The sequence below is a fragment of the Cervus elaphus genome, chromosome 1 (assembly GCF_910594005.1).
Source record: "Cervus elaphus chromosome 1, mCerEla1.1, whole genome shotgun sequence".
NCBI classification, from domain to species: Eukaryota; Metazoa; Chordata; class Mammalia; order Artiodactyla; family Cervidae; genus Cervus; species Cervus elaphus.
Genome location: NC_057815.1, coordinates 93,877,540 through 93,894,343, shown reverse-complemented (window position 1 = coordinate 93,894,343; position 16,804 = coordinate 93,877,540). Strand labels below are relative to the sequence as shown.

At 43.3% G+C, this 16,804-nt stretch overlaps 1 pseudogene; it reads left to right on the top strand.

The window, feature by feature from the left end:
- The first annotated feature begins 15,322 nt into the window (after window positions 1–15,322).
- Window positions 15,323–16,247, top strand: LOC122700413 (annotated as a pseudogene).
- Window positions 16,248–16,804: the final 557 nt, after the last annotated feature.

The window sequence follows — 16,804 nt, the reverse complement described above, 5'->3', positions numbered from 1 at the left end:
CAGTTACTTGAAACACTAAAAAGAACACACTAATAGATGATTTGTTGGCTTGTAATTGAAAGTTATGACCAACCTAGATAGCATATTAAAAAGCAGAGACATTATTTTGCCAAAAAAGTCCATCTGGTCAAGGCTATGGTTTTTCCCGTGGTCATGCATGGGTGTGAGAGTTGGACTGTGAAGAAAGCTGAGCACCGAAAAATTGATGCTCTTGAACTATGGTGTTGGAGAAGACTCTTGAGAGTCCCTTGGACTGCAAGGAGGTCCTACCAGTCCATCCTAAAGGAGATCAGTCCTGGGCGTTCATTGGAAGGACTGATGCTGAAGCTGAAACTCCAGTACTTTGGCCACCTCATGCGAAGAGTTGACTCATTGGAAAAGACCCTGATGCTGGGAGGGATTGGGGGCAGGAGGAGAAGGGGATGACAGAGGATGAGATGGCTGGATGGCATCATCGACTCGATGGGCATGGGTTTGGGTAGACTCCGGGAGTTGGTGATGGACAGGGAGGCCTGGTGTGCTGCGATTCATGGGGTCGCAAAGAGTCGGACACGACTGAGCGACTGAACTGAACAGAACTGAATTGAACTTTACCTGAAACTGCTTTTTATTACTGAAGGATGTACATTATTGAAATCTAAAATACCCTGAATTATGTCAGATGATCATTCTAGTATGTCGGGAAATGAACAGAAGAGTTATTTTATCAAATAGGAAATCAAATTTAAGAATATGTGAATGTGGCAATCATTGCATGTATGAACAATGGCTGCTTTGCCTTCAAGCCCTATATTAGATCCTCCTGAAGAATATGTAAACCTCATGGCTGAAGGAGTCCCTCCCTATGATCAGTTATTGGAGGATGCCCAGAATCAGTATTATTTACAAATGGTGGCTCAAGAGTGAAAAGCCATCTCTCAATCTGGAAAGCAGCAGCATAGAAACCAATTCACTGAAGAGGAAAATGTAAATCTACTCAATGAATAGAATTAAGAGTGGTGCTCCCTGTGTTGCAGGAAGGGGGACCCCTTCCAGGGCCCGAAACTGGGCTCTTGTCTAACACTCGGAAATGAATTGTCCGAGGAGACACATGTGCTGACAAAGCAAGAGATTGTATTGGGAAAGGGCACCTGGGTGGAGAGCAGGAGGGTGAGAGAACCCAGGAGAACTGCTCTGCCGCGTGGCTCGCAGTCTTGGGTTTTATGGTGATGGGATTCGTTTCCAGGTAGTCTTTGGCCAATCATTCTAATTCACAGTCTTTCCTGGTGGCGCACGCATCGCTCAGCCAAGATGGATGCTAGCAAGAGGGATTCTGGAAAGTGGACGGACACGCGGTGTCTCCTTTCGACCTTTCCCAAACTCTTCTGGTTGGTGGTGGCTTATTAGTTCTGTGTTCCTTATCAGGATCTCCTGTCATAAAACAACTCATGCAAATGGTTACTATGGTGCCTGGCCAGGGTGGGCGGTTTCAATCAGTGTGCTTCCCCTAACACTTGTGGAATGAGAAGTGGATTATAATGGGAGTGACATCAGATGGACTGTACTGATTCTTACTAAGTATCCAATGGAATCGTAATAGAGTCTGCAAAATGGGCCTTAGATAACTGGAAGATAGGGGGAACCCTGGATTATATCAAATGGGGAGATCTGAGTGAAAATTAATTCAAATAATAGAAACATAATTGTTGCTAAAAAGGGGGCCAATAAATAAATCATAATGTACCTGTTTTTTAGGTTAATACAGGTATAACTGGTAGGATTAATTTGATTTAAATGAAATCTGTGACAATGTTCTGCCCGTAGTCCGAGTCCCCGGTCGGGAAAGAAGACTCCTCGAAACAATGCAACTTGCAATAGGGGAATTTATTACTGACTCGAGCCAGGGCCTCCCGCCCTCACCAGGTGTGTGAGGACGAAAGGCCCCGAGCCCCAGTTCTCTCAGGTATTTATTAGGTCAAAATAAGCAGCAGGTAGTTGGTGCAATTGGATTGGTTACACAGTGGGTAGTTGGCGCAAGCTGATAGGTTACACAGTTGCAAGGTAATTTTTGTTGGCCCAACGTGAGGCTTTCAGCTTTCCCCTGATAGGTTCCCTTTTCTCTGGCTAGGCATATGTTGATTGGCTGGCTCTAGGAGGCCTGATTATTATGTTACCCTGGGAAACCAGGCCTACTCCTAATCTAGGCTGCCTGCCATGGCATTAGCCGTGACAGCCTCACATTTCCCCCCTGTCTGTTGTTCAAGTAGAGAAATCTTCCTCTTTACTCTGTGAAATTGACTGATATTGTTGTCTCAATACCATAATTTGGATGGTATTTAGGCGCTCCCTAATAAATGAGACCAGACGGTTTAAAATGCATGGACCAAAGGTCAGTAACAATATTAATACTATGAGTGGACCCAGGAGGGTGGAAATCAAAGTGGTCAACCAGGGGGAGCGCTGAAACCAAGATTTAAACCAGCCTTGTTGGGCTTCTCATTCTCTCTTCCACTGGGCTAGTCTCTCTCTTTTTAGAGAGATTTTTGTACCACCTCTGAATGGTCGATATAGAAACAGCATTCTTTTCTCAGTGCTGCACATAATCTTCCTTGTTGCAGAAACAGCAAATCTAAACCTCTCCTATTCTGTAACATTACTTCAGCCAAGGAGCTCAAGGATTTTTGGAGGTGCGAAATGGACTGTTCCCTTGGTTTCACAACCCCAAGCGGCGCAATAAAAAGAGTCAATTTCCCCACATTTTTCATTTTGGTTCTGATCCCTTCTTCCCCCCCAGGCAGACATAGACAGGCACCTGTTCGTAGTACTGTGGGCCTTTTTGCTCACAGTTACTGGTGAACAGACCAAAAGAGCCATGGGCAAAGAACTTGGTCAGTTGGTGGGGACCAAACCCATTACCGTCAGCCACCAGCACGCACAAATCAAAGGTCAGTACTGACCACCATGTCCCTTTGGGGCCACGTTGGAGCTCGAATTAAGCACTTCTCCAGTCTCAGGATTGTAGATCACCCAAGTCAGGTTAGCTGGCTGATGGCGGTTGTGGCTGGTTGCTCCTGGGCTGATGAAAACTGTTATCAGCAGGAGAGTTAAGAGGGCTCCCGTCGTACGAGTTTCAGTTTCAAAAGATTTGACGGGTGAGGTCTTGCTTCCCATTCTGCTTGCATCGTCTCCTGTTCTTCTGTGCTGGCCTGCCGCACGTGATTGCAGTGAACCTAGGGCCCGATCCCATCGACCTTAACAGCAGTAGGAGTGGTAAGGAGAACAACATAAGGGCCTTTTTATCTAGGTTCTAATGCTTTAGATTGGTGTCGTTTTACCCAAACCCAATCACCCAGGCCAATATTATGTGAGGGGATGGTCCCCTTGCTTGTTCCCTCGTGTATCTCTCGAATTAATTTCCAAACATGGCTATGCACCTTGCTTAATGCCATCAGTGATTGCTGGAATTGTCCCAAGGTAGGGGGTGGTAGGCATTTTCCCTCGAATATAGGACACACAGGAGGGGGTCTTCCATACAGAATCTCAAAAGGGGTAAGATTCAGCTTATAAGGGGTGTTACGCGCTCAAAAGAGCGCGAAGGGAAGGAGGGTCACCCAGTCCCCGCCAGTCTCTATTGTCAACTTTGTCAGAGTTTCTTTTAGGGTCCAATTCATTCTCTCAACCTGTCCTGAGCTCTGGGGATTATATTCACAATGTAACTTCCATTTTGTCCCCAGAGCTTGGGCCAGCCCTTGTCCAATCTGGCTCACAAAGGCAGGTCTGTTATCTGAGCCCATAGTCACTGGCAGCCCATACCTAGTCATTATCTCCTCTAAGATCTTTTTAGCAACCACTGTTGCTGTCTCTCCCTTAGTGGGGAAGGCTTTTACCCACCCCGAGAATGTATCTACCAGAACCAACAGATAGCGATACCCGTACTTGTCTGGTCTTACCTCAGTGAAATCTATCTCCCAGTGTTGCCCTGGCTCTTCCCCTCGGTACCTCGTTCCAGTGTGCTGCCTTTTCCCTGTCCTCATCAGCTGGCACGCTTTGCAAGCCTGGATTATTTCTTGTACAGTTGCATTTTGTCGAGGGAACCTCAGGCAGGCTGTCTGGAGAAGAGTCAAGGTCTTTTTCTCTCCCAAGTGTGTAGTTGTGTGCAGGTGTTCACATAGGTGACGACCCAGGATGGCAGGCAATATCAGGCTGTTGTTTTGATCTCAGTACCATCCATCTTTGTTATTCTTCTGGAGGGTGGTATCCTCGTTGATCCAAATGAGGTCAGGGAGGGAATAGTCGGGGACTGGAGGCAGAGTCCCCGTACCAGGAGGTGGAAGTCCCATGGCTAATATGGGGGCAGCATAGTCCCGGCTGGCTGCTTTTAGTAGGGCCCGTCTGAGTGTCTGGAAAGCCTGTTTCATTGGCTCAGTCCAAGTCCAGTTTGGGGTCTCTTTACTTTCCTCATATAAGGGCCGGGCCTTCTCAGCAAACCCCATGATCCATAGTCTACAATATCCAACAGTCTCTAAAAACTCTCTCACCTGGTGGGGGGTCTTGGGCTCTGGTATCTGCAATATTGTTTCCTTCATGGCCTGAGTTAGCCACCTTTGCCCCTCCCTGATCTTATACCCCAAATAGGTGACCTCTTGCTGGGATATTTGCACCTTCTTTGTGCTAGCATGATATCCCAAGGTGCCTAGAGTCTGTAAGAGGTCACCGGTGGCATGGCTGCATGCCTCCTCTGTGGTTCCAGCCAACATAAGGTCATCCACATATTGCAGCAGGATGACCTCTGGGTGGCGAGTCTGATAGTCATAGAGGTCTTCACTCAAAGCCTCATTAAACAAGGTAGGGGAGTTTTTGAGCCCTTGTGGGAGGCGGGTCCAAGTTAGCTGCACTACAGGTTGGCCTTCCCCCTCAGTCCACTCAAAGGCAAATATCTCCTGGCTCTGGGCCGCCAGGGGTAGGCTGAAAAAAGCATCTTTCAAGTCCAACACAGTGTATCAAGTGTACTCAGGCAGCAGACTGCTCAGGAGGGTATACGGGTTGGGGACAGTAGGGTGTATGTCACTCACCCGCTTGTTGACTTCTCTTAGGTCCTGGACAGGTCTGTAATCCGTACTCCCCAGCTTCTTCACCAGTAGTAAGGGGTGTTCCAAGGGGATTGACACCGCTTGAGAATTCCGGCATCCATGAGCCATCGAATGTGGGGAGTGATCCCCCGCCGAGCCTCCTGGCTCATAGGATATTGCTTCACCCTCACAGGAGTCGCCTCGGCTTTTAATTCGATGACGATCAGATGTCTCTGTTTACCCAGTCCCATTCCTGCTGTTTCTGCCCATGCCAACGGATATTTGTGGACCCATGGTTGTATATCTGGTGCTATAACTTCTGAGGGCTTAGGCACAAAAAGTCTGTATTCATCTCTTAAAGCTAGAGACAAGACATGTATCGGCTGTCCAAGTCCTTCCGTGACTGACATTCCCCCAGGGTCAAAATGGATCTGAGCATTATCTTTAGTCAACAAGTCCCATCCAAGTAGAGGGGCTGGGCATTCTGGTATCACCAAAAACGAATGGGACACCTGATGGGTCCCCAAATTTACTTTCTGTTCTGTGGTCCAACAATATTTTTTTGTCCCCGTGGCTCCCTGCACCAAGCTGGTTTTCTTAGACATTGGTCCCAGTTTTTTATTTAAAACAGAGTGTTGGGCACCAGTGTCCACCATGAAGCCAACGGGTTTCCCCTCTACATGTATGGTTACCCAGGACTTAGGGAGGGGTGTCGAGTCTTGACTCCCCTAGTCACTGTCTTCCCCCGCATATAGAACTCGAGTTCTAGGGGAAATTCTCTCTCTGGGTTGTTCTTTTCTTCAGGTCCCTCTTAGGGCACTCATTTTTCCAGTGCCCCCGTTCTTTGCAATAAGCGCACTGATCTTTTTTAGGGCCTGCCTTTTTGGTCTCTCTGTTTTTCCCGTCTGGGGATCTCGAGGCTCCCTCAATTCTGTTCCGGCCTTCATCCCCGCAAAAAGAATCTTGGTTAGCTTTCTCTGGTTCTTCCGGTTTTCTTTTGCCCTGTGTTCCCTATCTTCTTTCCTGATCTTCTCAGCTAGTTCCCTTTCCTCCCGACGAAGTCGTTCCTCCCTTTCTTCTGGGGTCTCCCTATTATTAAATACCTTTTCAGCTGCTTTCAGTAAGTCTTGTATTGTCTGTTCTCCTAACCCCTCTATCTTTTATAATTTTCTCCTAATATCTGGGGCTGCCTGATTCACAAACACTAGTAGAATTGCAGCGCGTGGTTCCTCAGCCTGGGGGTCCATGGGTGTATATTGCCTAAAGGCTTCCATTAGCCTCTCTAGGAAGGCTGACGGGCTCTCAGTGGGCTCTTGCCTTACTAAATTTACCTTTGCCAAATTTGTCGGCTTCCTAGCTGCAGCCTGCAGGCCAGCCATTAGAGTTTGGCGGTACACTCGGAGACGCTCCCTACCTTCCACTCGCTCAAAATCCCAGTTAGGCCGCAACAGAGGAAACCCCTCGTCCACGAGATGAGGCTGGGCGGTTGGTCTCCCATCGACCCCCGGGACCCGTTTCCGCGCCTCTGCCAGGATTCGCTCCCGTTCTTCCGTGGTGAAGAGCACCTGCAACAGCTGCTGGCAATCATCCCAGGTGGGATTATGAGTGAACAAAATGGGAAAAGGGCCAGTATTGCTAGGTTCGCTTTCCGTCCAGGTTAGCTGGTCCCACCCGGACGGGGAGTGCCTGTACAGTAGATGAAGGTAACTCTGGGTCCCCATGATCTTGCTCACCCCTATTTCCTCTATTCCTTCTCCGGGGTCAGGGTTTCCTTGTCCCTTCTGATTCATCGGGGGGGCTCTTTCCCCCAGGGGAACCTGCAACGGAGGAGGGGCATATGGCGGGGGCCTAATTTCTGTCTCCAAGTCAATCAGGTTCCGGTCCGAGGATTCCTGCAAGACTGGTTTTGGGCCCTTTTTCTTCTTGGCTTCCTCTGGGGCAGTGGGAGTTTTCATAACCAGGGCCTGTACATTAGGAGAATCAGGGAGTTTGTGAACAAAAGGTTTTAACCATTCGGGCGGATCTTTTACTAGATCTTGCCAGACCATAACATATGGGACTTGGCTCGGGTGGCCCCAGGGATCAGGAGCCATAACTTTTTCTTTTTCACTGCCCGAATAATAGAAGGTTGAAAAGTTTCTTCTGAAGGCCATCCAACCTGGAAGGCGGGCCACTCTGCAGAGCAAAAGGTTATTAATTTACTCTTTGTAACCATTAGCGACAGATCATACGCTCTAGCCCTGACATCTGAGAAATGATCAGTCATGAGAGAGAGTGAGGTAGATTTTCTTGCCCCATAGCGAGAGTCAGAAGAAAGTCACCAAGAATTACCACCAATAAATCCTATCGGGAGTGGTGGCGGCCAGGAGGTTGGGCTTGTGGTATGCTTCGTGGAACTATTTGAGTGCCTTAGTCGTTGCACGGAAGTTTTCTTGCTGGGGGCGGGCACCCTAAGGGTTTCTAGCCCGTTCCGTGACCCCCTTATCCTTTCACGGGAGTCTTCCAGTGGCAGGTGCCCTATTGGCTCTTAAGTGCCTGTCCCGTGCCCACACAGATGGGTTTTTATTTGGCCAGATTCTCGGTTTAGAATACGAGAAAAAAAGAAAGGAGTTTCACCCTCTCGGGCTCCCGTTACTGGGGCTGACTTGTTGGGAGGCCTTCAGAATCCGCCAGGGAGTAGCCCTGGCCGGGACTCGTCAGTTGCCCCGACAACTGTCTGCCTGTTCACTGAAACTCCCAGAAACAGAAATGAGGCTCCAAGGCTTTATAGGAACTAGACAACGACACACCAGAGAACAACGAGACAGGAGACAATGCCGGCAGTTACACAGAAAAAACACACAGACAGACAGACATCGGCCGACGACACAGATCCTCTGGAACAAGGGTCACCTTACCGTATGGCGTCCACTGTTCCCCAGATTCGGGCTTAGGAGAGGAGGTCTCCTTCCTGCAGAGCTGGCTGCCTCCCAGCGTGCTCGCTGGCCGCGGCCTCACGCCAGCCGGAACGGCCAGTCCGTTCCCTCATGGAAAGCTTTCCCTAACGCCAGACACCTTCCCGCTTCACAGCAGGGCCCCGGCTTTACTCTGGTCTTTTTCTGTGCCAGACACCTTCCCACTTCACAGAAGGGCCTCGGCTTTACTCTGGTCTTTTTCTGCGCCAGACACCTTCCCGCTTCACAGCAGGGCCTCGGCTTTACTCTGGTCTTTTTCTGCGCCAGACACCTTCCCGCTTCACAGCAGGGCCTCGGCTTTACTCTGGTCTTTTTCTACTCAGGTTTTCTAAACCTGCCTGAGCACCGGTGCTATTCCCTATCTTTTTTTCCCCTTTGTTCCAAAGAGCGTTCTTCCCCGGTCAAGGGATCCCGGACAAGCCCCCAAATGTTCTGCCCGTAGTCCGAGTCCCCGGTCGGGAAAGAAGACTCCTCGAAACAATGCAACTCGCAATAGGGGAATTTATTACTGACTCGAGCCAGGGCCTCCCGCCCTCACCAGGTGTGTGAGGACGAAAGGCCCCGAGCTCCAGTTCTCTCGGGTATTTATTAGGTCAAAATAAGCAGCAGGTAGTTGGCGCAATTGGATTGGTTACACAGTGGGTAGTTGGTGCAAGCTGATAGGTTACATAGTTGCAAGGTAATTTTTGTTGGCCCAACGTGAGGCTTTCAGCTTTCCCCTGATAGGTTCCCTTTTCTCTGGCTAGGCATATGTTGATTGGCTGGCTCTAGGAGGCCTGATTATTATGTTACCCTGGGAAACCAGGCCTACTCCTAATCTAGGCTGCCTGCCATGGCGTTAGCCGTGACCGCCTCACAACAATACTGATATTGATGATCAAACATGTTAGGAAATTGAATTTAAAATCTCCCCATGAGATTCATTCAATGAAAACTCATTTGTTAGAGGAGGAACTAGAGTTAGTTAACAATCTATGAATTGTTATATAATCAATGTATTGATACCTTTAATAAAGTTTAAATTATAGTGGCGGCAGGAGATAAAACAGTTATGAAACTCGTGCATCCTTATGAACAAGGGTGTGGCGAAATATTTGGTTAACTGAAATGCTTCTTTTAAAAATGCCTGCACCTCATTTGATGATACCATGTATTAGCAGTTTGGCAGGTGTCCATCTGTTTTTTTCTGTTCTATAAATGATATATGCAGGAGATGAATAATTATGAGTGATTTTAATTTAATTGCTTGACCAGGAGTCAGAGGATAGAATCTGTGAATTTCTGGGGCATGGTTTTCTGAAAAGTCTCAGAAATTTAATATAGCATTGGATATATTAAATACTATATTCAATATAGTATTGGAGGTCTTATCCAATATAATGTGCTAAGTCGCTTCAGTCGTGTCCTACTCCTTGCAACACTATGGACTGTAGCCCACCAGGCTCCTCTTTCCATGGGATTCTCCAGGCAGGAATACTGGTGTGACTTGCCTTGCCCTCCTCCAGGAGATCTTCTTGACTCAGGGATCAAAGCTGCGTCTCTTAGATCTCCTGCATTGCAAGGTGCGTTCTTTACCACTAGCACCATCTGGGAAGCCCATCCAATATAATACAACAGGAAAATAACATGAAAGGTATAAAGATGGGAAAATAAAATATCAGACCATCGTTATTCACAGATATCATAATTTTATATATAGACTCAAGGGCTCAGCTGAGCAGAAGAGAGAGTTGAGTTGTCAGATGATAGAGGAGTGAATAAATTAATAATCCACAAATGAAAGCAGCAGCCTTATCATTTGCTGACATAGTATAAGTGACAGGTTAAAACTAAAGTTAGTTAGTATCAACTTCCCCCTGTTCCATTATCCCTCAAGAAACACTGTGTAGTGCATGGTTGTTGTTGAACGATAAGACGCTGGGATTCTTGGCCTCCGGAGGAGACGAATTCAATCAGGGGCCAGAGACAAGACTGGATCTCTCAGAGCTTTTGTGTAATAAAGTTTTATTAAAGTATAAAGGAGATAGAGGAAGCTTCTGACATGGGCATCAGAAGGGGGCAGAAAGAGCACCCCCTGCTAGTCTTTGGCTGGATGTTACATGGTCACTAGCAGTCTGTTAATGAAAAGAAAAGAATGTCTTAAAACCCAGAATGGCACCAGATAATTCATCCCAGGCCATAAAACGATTGACTTGAATCTTGTAGAAGGGCAGATTACCATAGTTTTGTTTACATAGATTAGGGGAACAATATCTGAGTATAACATACGGGTTTGTCAAGTAGGTTGAGCCGTTTGGCAGAACCAACTTGAAGACAGAGTCTGGGGCACATTAACAGAGCTTAAGACAACATTTCCATGAGAAAAAAATGTATTGGTTAACTCAAGGTTTGAGAATAGTTAGCTTCAGGTGAAACCAGGTGTCATGGCAACACAGCATTTTAAGAGAAACCTCCTTTTAAATTTGTATAGAGAAGGAAAAAAAATATTGATAGTTTGTTTCCTCCTGCCACTTAAGAGAGATAAAAATGTCTGGCACTTGCAGCCTCTTTCCTCCGCTTGGAGACCCCTGCCTTCCTGCCTGTTACCCTCTCAGTAGTCAAGAGTCAGGTCGATTACCACAGATACGGGAGTCATCTCATTGTTGAGGGAGCCCTGAATTACCAGTAATTTTATTAAATAGAAATGGTTTGGCACTACAGTTAATAGGCAGAGATTGGCAGAATGGAGAAAATCATGATTCATATATATTCTATCTACAAGATTCATAATTCCAAGACACAGATAAGTAGAAAGTGAAAATGGCAAGAAATATATATTACGGAAATAGTAACAAAAAGAGAGGTGAAAGAACAGACAAGGCAAATATAGGACAAAATAAACTTTAGGCCATAAATTGTTGCTATAGACCAAGAAAGACATTTTATAATGGTTAAATAGTCAGTTACTCAAGATATAATAATCATGAACCTATATGTATCTCAACCTCCTCTGGTGACCTCAGTCAGGGAGTAAATTTTCTTAGGGATATTCCACCTGGATGACACCCCATGGTTCCATCATTTAGAGTCCTTCATGCCTCAGCTCTTGATACCCAAGGGCTTGCATGAAGAGTACTTTATCACATAGTTTTCCAGACCAAGAATGCGGGCTGTTAAAGTGCAGAGAAAGAACCAATTAGGTGAAAATGTGTTGTTCATGGATGAATTCTCCCAGATACCTGCTTCTAGGCAAAACCTTAAAAAAAAAAAAACAAAAACAAAAACAAAAACAAAAACATAAAATTAATTCCTGGGAGGATAACGCCTTAGATAGAAAGATTGGTTCTTTGATGTTCTCAGTATCCTCTCTAAACACTAAGATTCATGGAGAAGATGTTTCCTCATTTTAAGAGAAGACTAAGAAGGGCTTATTAGGTAACAGAAATATTTGTGTCTCTTCTTCTATATCCATAGACTAGGTTCTGAAGATCAGAAGATTCCTCTTAATACCTAAGACTTTGGGTTTCAAATTCAACATAGCATTTTCTATTTTCTTTTCTTTTGACTTGATTTTCTAAGGCATTGGAGCATGCTGAATCCATTTAAATAAATTTGTGTCATCTTGACAGAAATGCTTCCTGTATAATTGTCCAGGCAGTGGGGACTTGACAAACACACATGATTTGATATTACAAGTAATGGTTATTTCGTATTTCTAAATACCTTGGTCATTCTTCTTAACTACAGGGAAGCCACGGTAAGTGAACTAGAATTGCTATTTTTTTATTGAGTTTTTAATAGTTCTGTTTTTTTTCCAAGGGACTTTTACAGTGAAAATCATTAAAGATTGATTCTCTGATATTTTATGGGGGGTTACTTTTAGATACCCTGGGATCTTTAGCAGAAATATTTGTTCTCCTTCCTGTATATGGATTTATCTATGATTTATCCAGAATAGGATTACAATCTGTGGATTCTGAAGACAAATTTTTAAGTCTGCATGGGACTGAGGGGAAGGTCAGCATTTACATCATGTTTTTTGAAGGAATTTTTCAGCTCACATTGAATTCCAAATTGAGAATGTATAAATTTATAGCATTTACAAGGGAAAACATACCCTTTGCTGTGGTTGGGAATACACATTAAACCCCAAGTTCTGAGGCACTTTTTATTCTAATTATTTTCAAACTTTCTTGGATCTTCTAACTAGGCAAGATCTTATTTCTGCTGAAGTGGATATAGTCCCTGCAATATAACTGAACTTTTGCATCCCTGACCTAAGACTTAGACCTTTCTCTTAGAGAGTCAAGGCACATATTGCTGAAGATAAGAGATGAAAGTTAATTTTCTTGGTCAGCTTAAGGTGATTTTTCTTTTCCCTATGTATACACTAGACTTAAGTCATCTTATGGGAGGTAAAGTGTGGTGGGATAAAAAAATCACTGTGTTGGGCATTAAAAGACTTGGATTCTTATTTACCACTAATCAGCCATGTTTCCTCTCTGGACCTCAGCTTCCTTATTTTAAAAGAGCATATGAGTTGATAAAATGCAAGGATCTGGAAGAATTTTCTTTTAAACTTTTTATTTGTATTGGGGTATAGCCAATTAACAATGCTGTGATAGCTTCAGGTGACTCAGCTGTACATATACACATGTCCATTCTCCCCCAACTCCCCTCCCCTCCCGGGTACCACGTAACATTGAGCAGAGTTCCATGTGCTATACACTTCCATGTATTGATCCATTTTAAATCCAGCAGTGTGTACACGTCCACCCCAAATGCTCTAACTATCCTTTGGTACTGGAAGAATTTTAGGGCACAAAATTTCTGAACTTGTTAAATAGATCCTGAACTCGTTAACATCTGACTATACATCACACAGTTTGTCAAAATAACTGCCATAGATTACACATGGTCATAGGTAGTGGTTTTGTCCAAACTCTGACATTGCTGATTCCAAGAAGTAAACTAGACCTATACTGGAGACCTAAATTCCAAAGAGCTAGAGGCAGACATCCTGATTTTTTAATACAGACTGCTCTATTTTATTTTTGTATCATGACTCGGGCAAGTTGTTTACCTTCTAACCACATTTCCTTATCTTTAAAGTAGATAATAGTTTACCAACCTCATAGGATTGTTGTGAAGGTGTTGTAAATGGAATAGTGAATGTAAAACTTAGTATAGTGTGAACACAGCAAAAACCCAACAACATTTAATGATTATTATAAGAATCATATGGTGAAAATTAATCTCTGCATTCTATTAAGAATGAGAAAACAGCAGATTTATAGTAAGAGTTTGTATTTCATAATGTGTGAGTATATGGAATTTAAACAAGTAATAAAGGTTTCTCCTCTTGGAGGGAAGTTTGTCTAAGTTCTTGCCTATCAACTGCAGTATGAATGCCCTTATGAGAAGAAAAGAATTATTCTGTGAGATGAACACTTTATTTCTCATTTCTCCAAAAATATGTATTATAGAGGATTTGAATGTTGATAGGCACAGCTAAGGTACAGAACTACAGGTACACAGCGAAGGTACAGAGGAAGAAAATGATCATGTGTTTGAGTTTGTCTGTTAACAGAGGATATCAAAGACATTGATAAGATAGAACTATTTTTAACTTATGTCCTGATTACTTGAAGGTTTGCAAGAAGCTGAAACAATAAGTGAAATAATAAAAATGAATGAGTCACATTTGAGATTTTCTATGTGATTTTGATCATGAAATCCAATCTTTGGTACAGGCCTTCAGGAAATTATAAAAGTGTATTATTAGGTTCTTGGTTCTCCCAAGGGCCATCTTCTCCAGGGAAGAACTGGCAATTACAAGTACATGCAATTTGTTCCTCAGGTGTTCTTTTCCATGGAAGGATTCTCTGATGCACTGACCTATCCAGAAGGGAGACCACAATCCTGGGGCTTGGAACTCTAAGGCTAGCTTCTCAATGAAGAGTTGATGGGATCATTTGTAAGAGGTTTCCTTTCCACATACCTCATTATTCAACTTGACCATGTGTAAGTGGGAGAACTCATTTTACTCTTCACTGCTTTTTTTGCTTTAAGAATATATAAAGAGAATAATGGAGTCTGAGATACAGGAAAAAGTGAACATTAATAATTTCATTATTAATGTCCTATGAAACTTAGTTTTATATGCTACTTTTATGTTTAATTGAATAATATGTGTATTCCTCATCAAGTAAGTTGAAATAGACTTTGTAGTAAACTGATCGGTTTGGTTATTCAGAGGACTTATTGGCTACAAGTATAAATGGTATAAGTTAAATGCAGTGGACAATAATCTTTGTGTGGTAGAATAAAGATGGGATTTAGGGTAATTATGAGACCCATGGGGCAGTCATGGCAGCCTCACTCCTCACAGTAATTTTCTCAAAGCAGTGAGCACCCAGTCCTGCCCCTAATCTATGTCTAGCTGGTGAATTGATAACAATATTGAGTATATTAGAGCAGTTACTTTACTTATATTCAGATATTTCTTGGGGTCCCAAGATGTGTCAAAATAAAATTCCCTATGTCTGTTGTCTCATGCATATTCCAGTCAATTTAAAACCACATAGTTTCCGCTTTAGAACTCTAAGACAAAACATGAAGGTTATATTTAATTTCTAATCATAGAATTAGTTATATAAGCTGTAGAAATTTGGAAAATACTGAAAAACATGGGAAATAAAATATAAACCATATTCTCACATTCAGGAGCAAATGTCCTCAATGTATTAAATTATTTTTCTTACCAATCTATATATATGTTTTAACATAAATTAGAAAAGTATATAACATTTTCTAAGTGAAATTTTTGAATTTGAACTTTATTTTTAAAAGGTGCATATAAAATCTGTAATCTTTAAATGCTAATTCAATAAATATATTCACTAAATTTTCCCCTATTTTTACATAATTTGTAAAAATAGACTATTTTGTGATTTTTTTATTCATGTTATTTTGTGCATAAACTTTTAGATTATCCTCCAAAATTGTTACTACTAATGTCCAAATTATTCCAATAAATTGATGTTCCATTAAAGTATTTCAGACACTATGGCCAAGGAAATTGAATTTGTTTCTTCTGGTTACTCTATGTCTTATAGAAATAATTTGAGATTAGAATAAAAAAAGACTAGGTCAACTAAAATAACTTTTAAGATACTATTCCTATAGCATTTTGGGAAAAGCAAGATTCATCTGTGACATCATCAGAGTACTGTTAAAAGGCAGAGTTTCGGTGTATGTCACTTTTTTCATGGTTCTTTTTTCTTTTTTTCTTAAGGCAAAGCATTCTTTCCTGAAATTTTTATTACTCACACCACATAGATGGAGAATGAAAGGAATGTGACTGTGTTCATTCTAGTAGGTCTTACACAGAACCCCCAAATGCAAAACGTAGTGTTTGTGGTGTTTTTGGTCTTGTACATGGTAACCCTCTCAGGCAACCTGCTCATTGTGGTCACCATCACCACCAGCCAGGCTCTGAACTCCCCCATGTACTTCTTCCTGACCCACCTTTCCTTGATAGACACAATTTACTCTTCTTCTTCGGCTCCTAAGTTGATTGTGGACTCCCTTCATGAGCTCAAGACAATCTCCTTTAATGGGTGTATGGCTCAAGTCTATGCAGAACACATTTTCGGTGCTGCTGAGATCATCCTGCTGACAGAGATGGCCTATGAGCGCTACGTGGCCATCTGCAGACCTCTGCACTACACGCCACCGTGAGCGCAGGCTGTGCCTCCTCCTGCTGGGGTGGCCTGGACCGGAGGATTTCTCCACGAAGCGTTCAGATCCCCTTTACAGTCCGGCTGCCCTCTGTGGCCCCGATGTCATAGACCACTTCATGTGTGACTTGTACCCTTTGTTGAAGCTTGTCTGCGTGGACACCCACATCCTTGGTCTCTTTGTTGCTGCCAACAGTGGGCTCATCTGCCTGTTAAACCTCCTCCTCCTGTTGGTCTCCTATGTGGTCATCTTGCGCTCCCTAAGGGCTCACAGTGTGGAGGGGAGACGCAGAGCCCTTTCTACATGTGTCTCTCACATCACGGTGGTTGTGTTATTCTTCGTGTCCTGCGTGGTTGTGTATCTTCGCCCAGTCGCCACTCTGCCCATTGATAAAGCTGTTGCTGTCTTTTACACTATGGTGGCCCCTATGTTAAATCCTTTAACCTATACTCTCAGAAATGCTGAGGTTAAACGTGTTATGAAGAAACTCTGGAAGAAAAAAGTGACTTCAGGTAATAGTTAAACAGAATCATTAAACGTTATGGATAGAAGTAATAGAGGTACTCTAGTCCAAGCCTCTTGATGATATATCGAATCTAGCAAGGGAATGAATAACACTTGCTGCTTGCCACTTAAGCACAAGAACTAAAGCTTGGGTTGGAACCCAGACTTACTGTCTCCCATCTCACTCTCCTTATCACAACTTAATGCACCTTAATCAATAAATACTTATCTATTAACAGGAAATCTGGAAATATCTTCAGAAGCTAAAAAGTACAAATCGAGAATTTTGAATTGGTCTTATTACGTAGCGTGGAGATGTGTCGGTTACTACTGATTATTAAAACATGCCTAATGATACTCCTTTACTTTGCACTCTGGCCTCAATATTTTCTGTGAATTTTCTTGTTCATTAAATCTTGGTTGTACAGTAAAAGAAATACTATTTATGACATGCTTATAAGACTAGCATTGTATTACATATTTTCCATATTGTATTAGGTATTTTCCATATTGTATTAGGTGGGGTCCAGTCAGGGAATTGGAACAGAGTGATTTGAACCAAAAAAATTCACATGC